Source organism: Microtus pennsylvanicus, chromosome 3 (assembly GCF_037038515.1).
Source record: "Microtus pennsylvanicus isolate mMicPen1 chromosome 3, mMicPen1.hap1, whole genome shotgun sequence".
NCBI lineage: Eukaryota > Metazoa > Chordata > Mammalia > Rodentia > Cricetidae > Microtus > Microtus pennsylvanicus.
In genome coordinates, this window is record NC_134581.1 from 88,069,069 (window position 1) to 88,084,985 (window position 15,917).

The 15,917-nt window shown below is 38.9% G+C and overlaps 1 protein-coding gene across 4 annotated transcripts in view; it reads right to left on the minus strand.

The window, feature by feature from the left end:
- The window catches only part of Arhgap32 (Rho GTPase activating protein 32), a 230,826-nt gene that overhangs the window by 32,899 nt on the left and 182,010 nt on the right, over positions 1-15,917 (minus strand). The window contains exon 1 of one of the 4 annotated variants that reach the window (XM_075966427.1): positions 2,859-3,332. The exons of the other annotated variants lie outside the window; for them this stretch is intronic. The gene's annotated coding sequence lies outside the window, so the exon portion shown is untranslated. Of the gene's footprint in view, positions 1-2,858; positions 3,333-15,917 lie in introns of those variants that run through there. 4 annotated transcript variants of the gene reach the window in all.

The window sequence follows — 15,917 nt, forward strand, 5'->3', positions numbered from 1 at the left end:
CTGCCAGAGAGAAAACATCTAGAGCCTGCGCGGCTCACAGTGATGATGACATTCCAACCTGAAAGGGAGGAAACCAGGTATCCTAAGAATGCCTGCCAAGTCCTGCAGGCTGGATTTAAAATGGCACACTGGCAGTAATAACTCTCTGTTGGAGAGAAAGAGACAGAGACAGAAGGGGGGGATGCAAGTGACAGAACTCTATTGACAGTTATATAATAGGCTCTCGTTTGCTGATGAGGGAGATCAGGAGCCATTTCAAAGGCAAAACTAACCTGAAAGCAAATCAATGACATTAAAAGTTCTGGAAAACAGGTCTGCAGAGAATTTAAAAAGAGAATCTTTCGCCAGGCAGTGGTGGTGCACCAGACAGACAGAATATCTTCCAGTGATAGAAGAAAGAAGAACAGCTCACATAGAAAGAGCTAAGCAGAAAAAGGCAACCAGTTTCCCTATACCACAAAGCACTAACATGGCATTCCTAACATATAGGGATATTTGACAACAAAGAAGGATGAGGCGGCTGTCCTTCACAGAGGATACAAAACACACAAAGTTACAACATGAAATTTTTAAAAGCCATGTTCCTTGGGAAAATGTCATGACGTTAGATACCGCTCTTATTATCTACCCTGCCTGTTTGATTTTTCCAGGAAACTGTGTTCCTTACTAGAAATATCATAGAGACACAAAATCTAGATTATGTGACTTTAAGTTAAAAGTGGCTTTAAGTAAGCTATATGTTTTCTCAACTCACAGGCACTTGTTTTTATTTTTAAATTTTAATAACAAACTAAAACATATGAGTAGTTTTCTTCCTCAGCTCTTTGCAAAACCAAGATAAGTTCTTTTTTTAAAAATAACTTGGTGACTTTACCAACACAGTTATATAAAAGACTATGACTAATTTCATTTCTAAAAGTGGAACAAAAGGAAGATTTGCATTTTACCAGAAGCAAGTAGGAGGAAACATGAGGTGGATATAAATTTCTTGATGTTGAATGTATTTTAACACCAGAATGAGATATAATACACAGGTTAAAGGTTTTTTTTAAACACACTAAGAGGTTTAATATTGTTTGGTTTACAATTTTTACAGGATGACTTACTACTACTTGGCAAGTATGATTGCAGGAAGAAATATATTAATATAAACAGTCTCATAAAAATTAAAGTATAGCAATCATGTATTTTAGGAATTCAGTTGAGTTTACCAAAATACTGTATGAACTTTTAGGGAACAAAATTTTGGAACCTTAAATTCAATGGCATGAAAAATCTCTTTCCTGGATACTACTATTTCTTCTTTGATTAGATTCAAACATAAGCATCTTCAAATTTTACTGTCAGTGTATTCTATTAAACTATGAAGGTTGGTATGAGCATTAGTATTATCATAGGTGGGCTGGGAGAGCTGTGGAGACTTTAGAGCAAAAAGTGAAAGGGATAGGTTCTAAAAATATAGATATTTTGAGAGTTTAGAACTTACATTAAGTCTCTTTAAAGGCAAAAAGCTGGGCTTTGAAGTCAGACCCAAGGATTAGGATTCAGCCTCTCCTCATTTCAAAATTCTGAAGTCTTTAGCAAATTACCTATTGAAATCTCACTTCCTTCGTGACGCAAAAGAAGGACAATACTAACAGCCACCATTTGGCTCACAAGAAATGACAAATGCCAAGTGCTCTGTGTCATTTTCCCCATTACAATTTATCTTTCCCTTTGTTCTGAAAACTTCAGTAATCTTCCCTTGGTACATGACTGACCAAGAATCTGACTGCTTTTCAGACCTTGTTTGTTCCAACTGGCCACACAACTCCATGAAAGACCCAAGCTGATCAGAGGGCACAGACAAAGGCTGGATGGTTTCCACTTTTCCCTCCTGTAATTTTCTACCTAATTTTACATTTCTGCGCTCTTCTACTAAATACACAACAATATTTCTTAGCGCTTGGAAGGAGCAAAAGTTGTGCTTTCAGATCATTTGACTGAATGACAGATGCAAAGTTGGCTATAAAAAAGAACTCCAAATTCTGAAACTTCTCCACCTAATATTTTGAAAATTACAATACTGATTACAATTTAAGCAATGGTAGGTCAACCTTGAAAAGAAAAAAAGAATAACTGAGCTGATTTGTGATTTAGAGAAAATACTTATTTCCATGTAGTGCTCATGAAATAATATAATAAAAATGCTTCATTGTCAAAGCAGCAATGAACATGACCTAGCCATGCAGTCTTTGGGAATACATAGTCCTTTGAGAGTGGAGACAGCTGTCCTTAGGGAAGGCAGTGCTGGAAGGAGCAGAGTGCTGGCAGGAAGGGGCAGAAGGGGATTTCCTTCCTTATGCTAACCAAAGCAGCCTTGCCAGGGCACTGCTCATTTTCCATTAATCAAGCACTGAAACACTATTAGCCCACAAGAAATATTCTCTCTCTCTCTCTCTCTCTCTCTCTCTCTCTCTCTCTCTCTCTCTCTCTCTCTCTCTCTCACACACACACACACACACACACACACACACACACTCATTTAATAATGAAAACTTCTATTACATTAACTCAGGTCTAGAAGGCATCACCAACTAAGCTGACCAAAAATAGCAGAAAATAAATGTTTACTAAAACTCTCTGGGAAAATAACACCTGTGAAGCACAATTGACAAATTCTACTTTAAGAAGTGAATATATCTCTACAAACAAGACAAATATTAATGTTATTATTTCATTTCCAGATAAATACTGAATCAGAACGCACTTGAGAACCAAGGTAACATGTGCTCAAATATGATCTAAAAATAGAACCAAGGAATTAGTCCAAAAGTAGTTTGAATGAAATATTGAAAGACGGATTGAAATCTCCTTACCTCTTGCTGTGGTGAAAGTTTTAAGATCAGTATTTAAAATTACTCTGTGGCTGTATTTAGCAGTAGAGTCGGCAGGCAATGGGAGCTGTGCATTCCCCAACAGCTTAAGAATACAGCACAATCACACACCAGCTCAGATCTTATCCAGCATGTCAGCATTCCTGGCCAGGTCTTCACCACACTTGGAGGTGCCAGCTGTTTCCAGGTCCCCCTTTCAGAAGCACTTGGCCCAGATTTCAGGCCTGTTTGAGCCAGCCTCTGTAAGAGCTCGGCCTTAGAAGCTTAATCCTCCTCTCTCAGTCAGAGCAGCTTTGCCACACCACGGGAACGCCCCAATTTAAGCTCACACTTGCAGAACAGGCTTCACCAGCATGGCTCCACCCATCAGCCTCCCACAGGTGAGTGCTTCCTGTTCAGAAAGCAGTCCTAGAAAACTGCCATTTAACTGTGCCCTTCATGCTTTGCCAGTTCCTTACTATTCAGTTATTTGTATTTGCTAAGTGGGTGGGGGCAGTGTAACTGACAAAACGAGGCATGTTAGAGCAAAGCCAAGACAAGAAAAGTAAGTAATCAAGTAGGAAGTATTGCTAGTAAAAGGCTGAGTCATAAAACCCACTGCAGCAGGCTAAGGGGACCAACCTTCAGGGTCTCCGCTGATGCTAAGTTGTGCATGTGATATAACTGACATGTTTCTAAAATGCATCCATTGACACTGACTCTTCATGGAAAGTTCTAAGAATGACGATTATGCATGGATCACGGAAAAAAGAAGTTTGCTCAAAATGGAAAATTCAGAGCTTCCAAAGGACCTTTCACTGCACAGGGGAGAGGCTCACTTCACCACTGTCTTTAAGGAGCTTCCTGTCCTCTACTGGAAACACTGACCAGCAAATGAAGCAATCCTCAGCCCTCAGCAACCTCTGCCAAATGAGCATTCAACCAGCCTCGGCTATGACTATTAAAACATTATATATACACACTGAAGAGAATCTTCACTTACCCTACATTATCACCACTAACCGGAAAACACTGATATACTTCCTGTTCCAACTGAGGTTTTACTAATTCCAATGTAAATTCTACCATCAGATATTGTTTTCTTCAACAAAATCATTATTACATATCAGACACAATTCTAAGTTTTACTAAAATCTTCATCCTAACTCTATGCAGCTGATACTGTTACCTGATCTTACAGATGCACAGAGAGGCTGAGAAACACGCCAAAAGTGCACAGCTATGAGGCGGCAGAGACAATGCTCACAGGAGTTACACAAGTGCGAGACTGTTCATTACACTAACTCTTTCCTCCTTTTTTGAACATAGCTTTGAATATAAAATTGTTGCTAAATGGCAAGCCACAGTAGAGAAAGTAATGAATTAATTTGATTTTAAAATACAAAAGGATGCAGGAACAAAGCAAGTTAATTTCCCACTGATAGAAAAGCTGTGGACTTGAGGGTTTTGTTGAGCAGGATGTAAGGCTCCTAGAATTTATTCATGACAGAGAAAGCAAATCCATTCTTTCTGAATTTCAAATTAAAAACACCTCTCCCTCCCAAACCTTTCTTTGCTCAATATAAACACAAGCAACGGAGAGCAATGGTCAGAAAAAGAAAATAAGAACGAAGCCAGTGCTGGGGCTAGGTTGTAAAGTGGCTCCACACAGGCATGCATAATTGATTCAGATCCCCAGCACCCATACGGAAGGCCTGGTGCAGTAGAAGGTATCTATAATCTCAACACCAGGGAGGAAGAGGCAGGCAAGATACCTGGTGCTAACTGGCCAAACAGTCTTGCCGGACTGGTTAGCTCCAAGTTCAGTGAGAAAGTCTCAAAAAAAAAAAAAAGTTGGAGAGTGCTTGAGAAAGACATTCAGCATCAACCTCTGAACTCCACATACATGCAAGGGTGTACACACATCCACACAAATGTCTAGATACATATATGCCCTCCACACAAACACAAAGAATAAAGGTGGGAAAAGAAGAAAAACATATAATGTAGAAAAGTCACTTTGCTAGTACTTAGTATAATCCACAAGGCCCTTGTATTACCTACAACATTAACAGGTACAATAAACAAACTCCACAAAAGCGTATGTAGCTGTGAGAGAACTGCACAGTTAACGACACCAAACTCTCATGTTAAAACCAAAGGCTTTTCTCTATGGCAAGTAGAAGCAGACAAGAAAGTGTACACAAAAACTGGCAGATCTGGGGGTAAAGTCTACACTATGGCTAACTATTGGGATAATCTCATTTTCCTGCTTTTGATTATACACTACATAACTCGTTATGTAAGACGTAACAACTCGGAGGAGTGAAAAGTACAAGGGACCTCTCTGTGCTATTTCTGCAACTTCTAAGACATTATTTTAAAATAAAAAATTTGAAAGTTCCTCTAAATGAAAAATGCACTATATTGTGTCAACTATTGCACACCTATGGCAAAGGGGAAGCCACCTGTCATCTTTTCCTTCACATTAAAAAGCGTTTAGAGCTATCATCTGTGAGATATGAATAGGATGTGCCTTGGTGTGTGTAGGAGGCACAAGAGAATCCACTGGGGAGGCAACTGGCTATATTCTTAACTTTTATTTCAAAGTCTCCACAGTGTCTGCAAATTCTTTGAAGTTATAGCCAAATATATATAGAAAATTAACACTCTCTTGTCCCACATACCATCACCACTTGCCTGGTCACCTTAGCAGCCACTGTGTGACTCTTTTCTTTTACCTCTAAGGCAGCCACTAAAATGATTCTTTTGACAAAATATATTAAATCAAGCAATTGTTCTGCTTATAATCTTCTTTACCTTCCCAAATACCATCAAAAGCCCCACAGCAGCACCTAGGCCCAGAGGATGTGAAATCAACCTTTCCCATTTTGATCTAAACCCTCCATTCTCTCTCTAGCTCTCTGGCCTTCCTAACGGCACATTTGCAGGCTATAATCTTTGCTCACAAGTGATGCTCCAACAGTCCCGTCCCTGAAATCTCAACCCTGTATGAACGATATCCTAGGTGCTCAGCTTCTGAACCCCTCTCTCAGCTGTATTTTTCTCCACAGCACTTACCTGCTATATCATATAGTTCACTGCTTTATCCACCCCCCCATCACTCCCTCTCAATTCCCCCAAAATTGCAGTTCCATCTGTTGTATTCTATTTCAGCTACAGCATGTATTATACACTAATTAAATACTGACCAGGGGATTGGAGCATTATTATTTCTCACTGGCAAGGCACTAGGCCTATCATGAATGAGGACTAGGGTTAGACTTCTAGCACCACACAAGATAATAAATAAATATGATTAATGAATGAAACTAATACTTGAAATGATATCTTAAAATGGCAAAGACTAATTAGAATAGACAACTGTGGCTAGGGGCCCATCCTAACACAATTTGAAGGGGATGTGAGAAGTTAGAAAACATTTTGATGTCTCTAATGGAAACAGCTTTTGTTCATAAGCAGAAGTCAGAAACTGTTTTAAAGTATGTATTAGGCACAAAGGATGCAAAACTTGCATAAAATGGAAGGAAAGGGAAGGAAAGAGGAAAGCCATCATAAATTTTTTAGGGTTCTTTTGCTGAAAATATTATCTTGATAGCCGAGCGGTGGTGGCACGTGCCTTTAATCCCAGCACTTGGGAGGCAGAGAGAGGCAGATCTTTGTGAGTTCGAAGCCAGCCTGGTCTACAAGAGTTAGTTCCAGGACAGCTAGGGCTGTTACAAAGAGAAACCCTGTCTCAAAAACAAAACAAAAAAGAGAAAATATTATTTTGACATAATCTTTATAGTATATTCAGAGAGGAAACTGACTCGGGCATTCTAACACTCCCCTGACGCTTCCATAAAAGATACTGGTTTTATCACCTGACCCTCCTTCTTAAAATTTATTATAATTTTAATTTTATTCTTGTTATGAGTGTTTTACCTATATGTGTGCCTATGTACTATCTGCATGCCTGGTACTCACAAAGGCCAGGAGAAGGTATCAGAGCCCCCTGAAACAGGAGTTACATAGAACTGTGAGACAGCACGTGGATGCTAGGAACTGAACCCGAATCTTCTGGAAGGACAATCACTGCTTTTGACCACTGAGTCATCTCTCCAGGCCAAACGCAATTCTTATAGTGCCAGCCTCATGCATGTTTACGTTCAGCAGGAAGAATATTTAAGACAACATTCCAAATAGGAGAGGAAAAGTGTGATCATTTCAATTAAAGTGACACTGAAGGAACATGACAATAAAGAAGCAAGAAAGTCAAGGAATGAAAAAAGGAAGAAAGGAAAGGAAGAAAGGAGAGAAGGGAGGAAGGAAGGAGTGAGAGAGAAAAAGGAAATAGGAAAGAACTGGAATTAGCAACTTCACAAATAAAACAAGAAAGAAAGCAAGATATTAGAAGACCACTTTTTTAGAAGAACACTACAAGGAAGTTTTGCCTTAAAAGAACACAGTAGGAGGGAGATGGGTAGGTCTAACAAAAATATGTTTATGAAACTCTCAAAGAACTACTAATTAAAAACAAATAAATCCAACATTGCAGGCTGGGAATGCTGCTCTAGACACAGCCTTGACCAGCATGCAGCCAAGACCCTGGACTCCACCATGGCACTACTCCAAACAACAAACGAACCAAAAACTACCAAAAATTTTAGGTTTTGTTCTTAATTTCAAAACTATTATGATAAGGTGTCATATTAAATTACTTCTTAAATAAATCAAAATATCTCATCAGTTACATGTTTGAACTATAAAATTATTCCCCAAAGTTATTTCTGTATCTGCTACCAGGGGAAACAAAACTGGTTATTACCAAGCAGAGAACAAAAATACATCATGCAGCCTATTTATGTGACCATCTAAAGAGGCTCCTTCTCCCACCATTGTGCTATAAATACTATAATTAGGGCCCAAGAGATGATTCAGCAGGTAACTGCACTTGCTGCTGGGCCTGAAGATCTGAGTTCCATCCCCGGGACTCACGATGGACAGAAAGAGAGAAATAACTCATATAAGCTGTCCTCTGACCTCCACACATATATCGTGACATGGACACACACATGTGTATAAATACACACATACACACACATTAAATACATGCAATAAAAATATTTTGTGCTGTCTTTGGAAAAGTTTTAAACCAAAAACTTATCTATATCAATTACATAGATTTTGTTTCTGACCGGGAGATTATACAACATGAATCAATGAACAGGAACTTGGAGGAGAACTAAGAGTAGGGACTTGCCTAGCATACCTGAGACCTGGCTTAAGCTCCAACACAGAGAAAAATGAACAGATTCCAGACAGACATAGCTCCTTCTACTTTAGCTTAATTCTGATTGTTTATTGTTTTGTTAACTCTCTATTAGTTCAAATTGATATTTTTATATTTCCTTTTCTTAGATTTAAAAAATATTAATTTTTTGAGAATTTCACATATTTTTAAAGATTTATTTATTATAAATATATGGGTTTTCCCTTCATATGTTTGTGTACTACTTGTATTCCTGATGCCTGCAGAGAGAGTTCAGAAAATCAGATCCCCACATAGAATGCATTCTGAACAGATTCATACTCCCCTACTCCTCCCCTTATCACCCTCCTCTCAACCTGCCCATACCATCACATCATACTTTAAGATTTCTTTTAAAAAAGAATTACTTCTTTGCCCAGCTGGTCCAGTCTGTGTGGTCCAGCTGGCTTTGAGACTGGGGTGTGCTCTGCTTTACCTGATTTAAAACAACAACAACAAAACAATTCTCTCTCTCCCTTTCTTAACAGCCATCAAATGCCAATGTCTTCTCAGCTAGTGGAGGAACTGCATTCTGCCTTCCTGCCCTCTAACATGGGATTTTGTCTGGCTAAAGCATGCACTGGTCTTATGTATGATGTCATTTCACATGTGCATCTGTCTTGTTGTACGTTCCTTGAAGTCACCCCCATCTCTGGCTCTTACAATCATTCTGCCCCCTCTTCTGCACAGATTCCCTGAGCCCTAGCATGAGAAATGTAATGTCCAATCTGGGACTGAACACTCTACAGTCTTTTGTTCTCTGCACATGATCAATTGGGTCTTTGTGTTAATTGCCACCTATGCCAAGGAGAAGCTTCTCTGATGAAGGCTGACAGATGCTAAGATCTATGGGCATTGTGATAATTTATTAGGAACATATGGTTCCATGGGTCATAGGCTCAAGGAGAGAATCCAATACTATTACTCTACTAAATGACCACAATATTTAAGCTGGCTTTCTAAAAATTTCTGTCCAGCTATTTTAATAATGGTCAGAGAGGTTTATCTAAGTCCCTAGTCTTTTCTGTTTAGAAGCTCATAGCTCAAAAGTACACTTTAATTTCACATTCTATTTGTTTGTTTTGGTGTGTAGCTGTGGCTGTTCTGGAACTCACTCTGTAGAACAGGCTGGCCTCAAACTCAGAGATCCTTCTGAGTGCTGGGATTAAAGGTGTGTGCCACAACTGCCTGGTTAATTTCACATTCTTATATACTAACTATTTCGTGTGCTGGATGGTTGTACTGTTTGTGTGCTATGCTTTTAAGTTTATGATATATATATATATATACATATACACACATACATACATACAAGCATTCATATACGTACATATGAAAAAGAAGATAAGGTTGCTTGGAATTTTTTGGTCTGGTGATTTTTTTTAACATTGGGAAGTTGGAGTCATTAAAAAATAGTCTGAAGGAACACACACACAGAGAAAACTTTTGCTTTTTTCAGCAGCTTTTCTCAATGGTTCTCCTGTCTCCTCTTTTTCTTACTTCTTTTTCTTTCCCCTCCCTCTCTCACAGATAAGGTTAGATAATGACAGAATTTCATGAAGGTATTTATTTTTAAAAGATCAGGTGTTGACCCTAATAATGAAACTATGACATGAAAATTTAAGAATTTATTACATAAGCGCAAGAGAAACTATGCAGAGCAGAAGGCAGAATCACCGAAGTTGAAGACATGTCAATAGAAGGCATCCATGTAAGAAATCAGAGAACATAGGCAGGACAATAGAATCTAAGATCGGTGGGGACAGTATCATGGAACGGAAGCAATGTGGATCGGAAAGGAGAGGAGACAACAACTGAGGCTATTTCCAAAGTGGAAAAAGATATCAATATTTCTCCATGAATACTAAGCAACACAAACCCAAAGATGTATTTTCTCCGCTCATAGCAGGACTGCAGCTTCTTCCATCAAACTATATCCTATTATTCACTACTATTTTTTTCCTTTTTTTCTTTCAAACTTACTTTTTTCCCCTTAAGCACCAAGGATATTTGCTGTCTTGGTTGGGCCACAAAAACTCAGTTTCATTTTTATCTTCACAAATTATTGAACACATTAAGATCATAAAAAAATAGCTTTAAAGGGAAAAAATTTCCTTTTGCCCTTGTTGTATAATAGCATAGGGAGCTTTAAGTTTTCAGACTCAAACTATAGCTGTATCTTTCCAATGTGGCATCTCACAGTGACAGATGGCAATGTTAAAAATAAATAGAACATTCAAGTTGTTTATACTGTAGGCAAAGACAGTTTTAAAGTGTGAAACAAGCCCAAGGCTGATTGAATTTGCATCATCTCTTTCAATCTGCATTAGGAATGCACATTTCCTTAAGCCAACTCTGAGTTGTTTTCAAAAGATAAACCATTAGCTGTGAAGGTATACTTGTTTTTCTACTAATGATTTAAAATTAACAATGACTTGGAATTCTGCAAATACAAACCTTTCTATAAGTGATTAACTTTACAACGGTAAAGGCTTTGAAAATTATTATTATAAAAAGCATTACTTTTCCTTGAAAACCATGAAAAATTATGCAATTAATACAAAAAATTGTAATGCCAAAGTTCACTAGGTTTTAAAAACTCAGGTTATAGGACACCTGTGAAGGAAGCTGCCAGCGCCGGGATGTAATGACTAATAATACATTTTTAAGTTACAACACAGGAAGACATATAAAACCATGCTGAAGAAATTACACTATTTTTCTTGTGCTCGACCACAAAGACCACAAAGAACACAAAGACCTTAACAAATTAACGTAGGCAGAGGCTGCATTTTGTTTTCAGCTGTCTAGACCCGAAAAATCACATAGAAACTATATATATATTACAACACTGCTTGGCCATTAGCTTAGGAATATTCCTGGCTAACTCTTATATCATAAATTAACCCATTTTTATCAATCTGTATATCGCCATGAGGCTGTGGCTTACTGGGTAACGTTCTGGTATGTCCTTCTCCTTTGACAGCTACATGATGTCTCCCTAACTCTGCCTACTCTTTCTCTATTTCATGCCTGGCTTTACTCTGGTAAGCCATTGGTCAAAACAGCTTTATTAATTAACCAATAAAATCAACACATATACAGAAGGACATCCCACATCAAATTAACTTTCAAAAAAATTTAACATATTTTTACAGCATTCAACAAACCAGAACTAGAGGGGAAGTTCCTTAATCTGGTAATGTACAACTATGAAACTGCACACAGACAACATCTCCCTCAATGGTCAGAGACTAAATGCATTCCCCCAGATTATGCATAAAAATGGTGTACATGCTTTTGACTTCTATTCAGTTTTGTGCTGGTAGATCTCACCAAAGAAAACCATCAAGAAAAATTAATAAATAAAAGTTGAATACAAACCAGAATAGAACTAGTATTTGTGCATATGATTTTTAATATAGGGAATCCCACAGAAACCATTAAAATGCTATTAGAACTGAGGCTTCTGAATAAGACGGCAACTGCAAGCCTCTGGGTGAAGTGGAGAATGAGAAGCATCAATCAAAACAGCAGAGTAGATTCTAGGGGTATGAAAGATGACTCAGAAATTGAGAGCACATACTTCTCTTGCAAAGGATTCACGTTTGGTCCTCAGAACCCTCCCAGGTGGCTCACAATGGTTTGTAACTCCAAAACCAGGGGATCTGACACATTCTGGGGTTATCCGCTTTTATGTGCATGTGACGCACATACACAGACACATATGCACACATGAATTAAAAGGACTTTTTTTTAAATATTCCAAAGAGAGAAAAGATTAGAAAAACATACAGGAAGAGCTAGGACAGGTTAAAGGTGCAGAAAAAAAGAAAGATGATTCACCAAAAAGAAGCAAGCAGCATGTGGCTCTAACCATGTGGCCCTCTGTGTTATGGAGGTTAATTAGAAACTATACCCAAAGAAAAGCTAGGCAGTCCTGGTGACGGCTTGCAGGCCTACCCACAAGCCCAGTAGACTAAGTGACATTACAGCAACACTGCTTCAAACAGGTACTTGATGCTTAACATGTTGGAAAATATAATACAATTGTTTGCTTTTTCCACTCACAACAAACTCTGGAGATAGCTCCTTACTATGTACCCAACCTTGCATGTGCAAACTGAGGAACGTGGGCTGAAGAAGTGAGAGTTTCTGACTTGTCAGTTGCAAAGCTCCATGTGGACCCTGCTACAGTAAGGGAAGCTACTATAAAGTGACATTTGATACTTGTACAGGTACAGCACTAGCACACACTGTAGGAAAAGTAAATCCTTCCAATATCAACTTCTTCCCTGAAGACCAAGCAATTGCTCCAACAATGCATCTTTTAAACAGTGTTAATTCATCTTGTATCCTTCATTTTTGGTCTCATGGATTTCCTCTTCTGTTTAGCAAATTTTGTTTAGCAATATTTTGTCTTTTTATTATTTTTCAAAAGTTTTTTATTTTTATACCTCTTTTTACATTTACCGAATTTATCTTCACAGTACACTCTACATTACTGCGGGCATTTGCTGTTTTAGAGTGCATGTGGCAACCAGAGGTCAATATAGAGTACGTTCCTCAATCACTCTCCACATTATTTTTTTGAAACAAGGTCTGCCACTGAACCTGAATCCCATGGAATCAACTAAACTGACAGGCTGAGGAGCACCAGGGATTGTCCTGTCTGCCCGTGCCTCCTAATTCAGGATTAGCATGCATAATCTTTCACTTGAGGTTCTTGTACTTACAAAGCCAACACTGTACCAACTGAGCCATCTCACCAGTCTGTCTGTCTGTCTGTCTGTCTGTCTGTATGTATATATTTACGTGTGTGTGTGTGCATGCGCGCATAGACATGTACAGTCGTAAGTGCAGCCTGTAGCACGGAGATCAGAGAACAACCCACAGGAGTCAGTTCTTTCCTCCCATCCTCAGTCTTGGTGGCAAGAACCTTCAGTTCCTAAATTATCTTGCTGCCACACCTGCCAATTGACTTTCAGTGTACTTCTTTATGTTGTTTGGTGTCCTACTGCTTTTGTTACAATAGCCCTTTCCTCCTCTCTGAGCATACTAGGAATTGATCCTCCTGAGTTAATAGTCACTAAACATTGCCATATCTAGCAAAGTAATGTTTTTAAATTGACTGGGAAAAGGGAAATTTCAAGAGAAGCATAAACTAAATCAATTTATGACCAACAATCCAACACTGTAGTAAATAATTAAAAAGAAATAACAATCCAACCAAACAGAAAAAGTATCCAAAAATTCAAGGATTCAGCAATAACTCTAACCATACATAGTCTTAATTCTTTATTTGAAAGACAATGGCTAGCTATGAAATTTTAAAAACACCCAACAGTGGTGTGGGACAATGGTCTATATTCTGTCAATTATATTTTAAACAAATGCTGATTGGCCAGTAACCAGGCAGGAAGTCTAGGCAGGACAACCAGAAAGGAAGTAGAGGTGGGTCAAGGAGAACAGGGGAATTCTGGGAAGAAGGAAGCCCTTTTCTCTGCAGTTGTGAAGAAGAAGCAAGATGTGACTGCCTCACTGAAAAAGGTACCGAGCCATGTGGCTAGCATAGACAAGAATAATGGGCTAATATAAGTTATAAGAGTTAATAAGAAGCCTGATCTACTGGGCCAATTAGTTTATGACTAATGTAGACCTCTGTGTGATTTCTTTGGGACTTAACAACTATGGGAACCAGGCAAGACAGAATGACTGACAACATCCAACTATGAAATGTCTCCAAGAAATCTAATGGCAAAAGTACCACAGACTGCAAGTGAAAGGATGCACATATGTGTACCAAACTAATCACAACTGAGATCAAGACAATACAGGTAACCTGATATGTGAAGTATATTAAAACCCCAAATGATGTGGGAGTGTCATATATCAATCTGTTGATTTCAATGGTTAAGCAATAAAGAAACTGCTTGGCCCTCATAGGTTAGAACATAGGTGGGTGGAGTAAACAGAACGGAATGCTGGGAGGAAGAGGAAGTGAGGTCTGAGATGCCATGCTCCCCTCTCCCAGGCAGACACACACAATTCAGCTCTGACCCAGGATGGACATAGGCTAGAATCTTCCCGGTAAGCGCACCTTGGGGTGCTACACACATGATTGGAAATGGGCTAGTCCAGGTGTGAGAGTTAGCCGAGAAGAGGCTAGATAGAAATGGGCCAAGCAGTGTTTAAAAGAATACAGTGTCCGTGTAATTATTTCAGGCATAAGCTAGCAGGCGGCTGGCGTGCTGGGGACGCAGCCCCACCGCTCCTATTACTACAAAATGGCGCCCAGACGTGTGGACAACTGTATCCACTGAAAGCCTGAGAAATCTTGGGAAAGAGTAAAGCATGTTTTCTTGGTAACAGCAATTTCTCGGGTCTGCTCTGCTTGCTAGAAGCAAGCAAGCACTCTCATCTAAGAGAGGCTTTCCTGACTCAGCTTTAGTTGCAAAACCCTGCAGCTCTTAAGAGGTCCTGCCACGAAACACTTAAATGGTGTTGACGAAAAGCTGAATGCATGCTTTTCGGTTTTCAGCCGTAGCAGGAAAAAAGCTGCGCCATTTAAAAATGCTGGCTTTCTGGGCCATCCTGCCAGGGCAAACTCTGACTGTTTGAGGCAGGAGGGCAGACTACAGAGAGAGGACTTGTGTGTTGTCTGTGGACACAATGCTGCAACTTACTTGCTGGCAGGGACCTTGAAATGCCATAGAGTTGTGGCAGTAAACATGGCTACAGCCAGTACTTCAGCCATGAGGCTGGAAAGCTAAGGAATGGGCTGGATCCAGCCGTCAAAGCCACGACTTTAGTCCTACTGATATTGCTTGGTAAATTAAAGACTCATGTGGTCAGAAAAAGAGAGATATACAGTAAAGAGAGATTCAAAGACAAAGAAAATTTCTAAATGGTTTACAGTGTGTTAAAAATATATGCAGACTAAAAGTTGAAGTTCTTAAAGTAAAAAACAAAAAAAAAAAAAGGAAGAGAGTAGCTGGGTGTGGTAGTACACACCTTTAATCCCAACACTTGGGAGGCAGAGGGAGATTGACCTCTGTGACTTCAAGGTGTGGTAGCACAGGCCTTTAATCCCAGTGCCTAGAAGGCAGAGACAAACAGATCTCTGTGAGTTCAAGGTGCAGTAGTATACACCTTTAATCCCAATGCCTCGGAGGCAGAGACAGGCGGATCTCTGAGAGTTCAAGGACAGCCTGGTCTATAGAGTTATTCCAGGTCAAAGATACAGAAAAAAAAATAAAAGTAAAAATAAACAAAATAGAGGTTAAAATAAAGCGCACAAAGATGGAAAACACACAGAGAATTTTGATACTGTATGCTATTATGCTCTCTTTGAATTATTTGAATGCTGAGGAAGGGTTGCTGTGAACATCTTCAGAAAATTGCTTTGCTCAACTGCCAACTGAGATAAAACTAGCACACAGGTTATACCATGAAAGACCTAATTAACGACGCCCCCATTCAGCAAGAAGCAGTTTGGAGAGAAAAAACTGCACCTATGTTCCCAAATATGGTTTATAAACGTTCTTTAACATTTAAAGGGGGATATGATATAGATATGAATAATTTGTATTAGTATAGATTTTGCTTTATTGATAGAGATTTAAGGTCAATTTTGTTATATGTATATGCATATTTCTGCTATTGATTAAGATATTGTGATTGTGTAGTTCATTAAAAAATGTAATGTAGGGCTGGAGAGATGGCTCAGTGGTTAAGAGCATTGCCTGCTC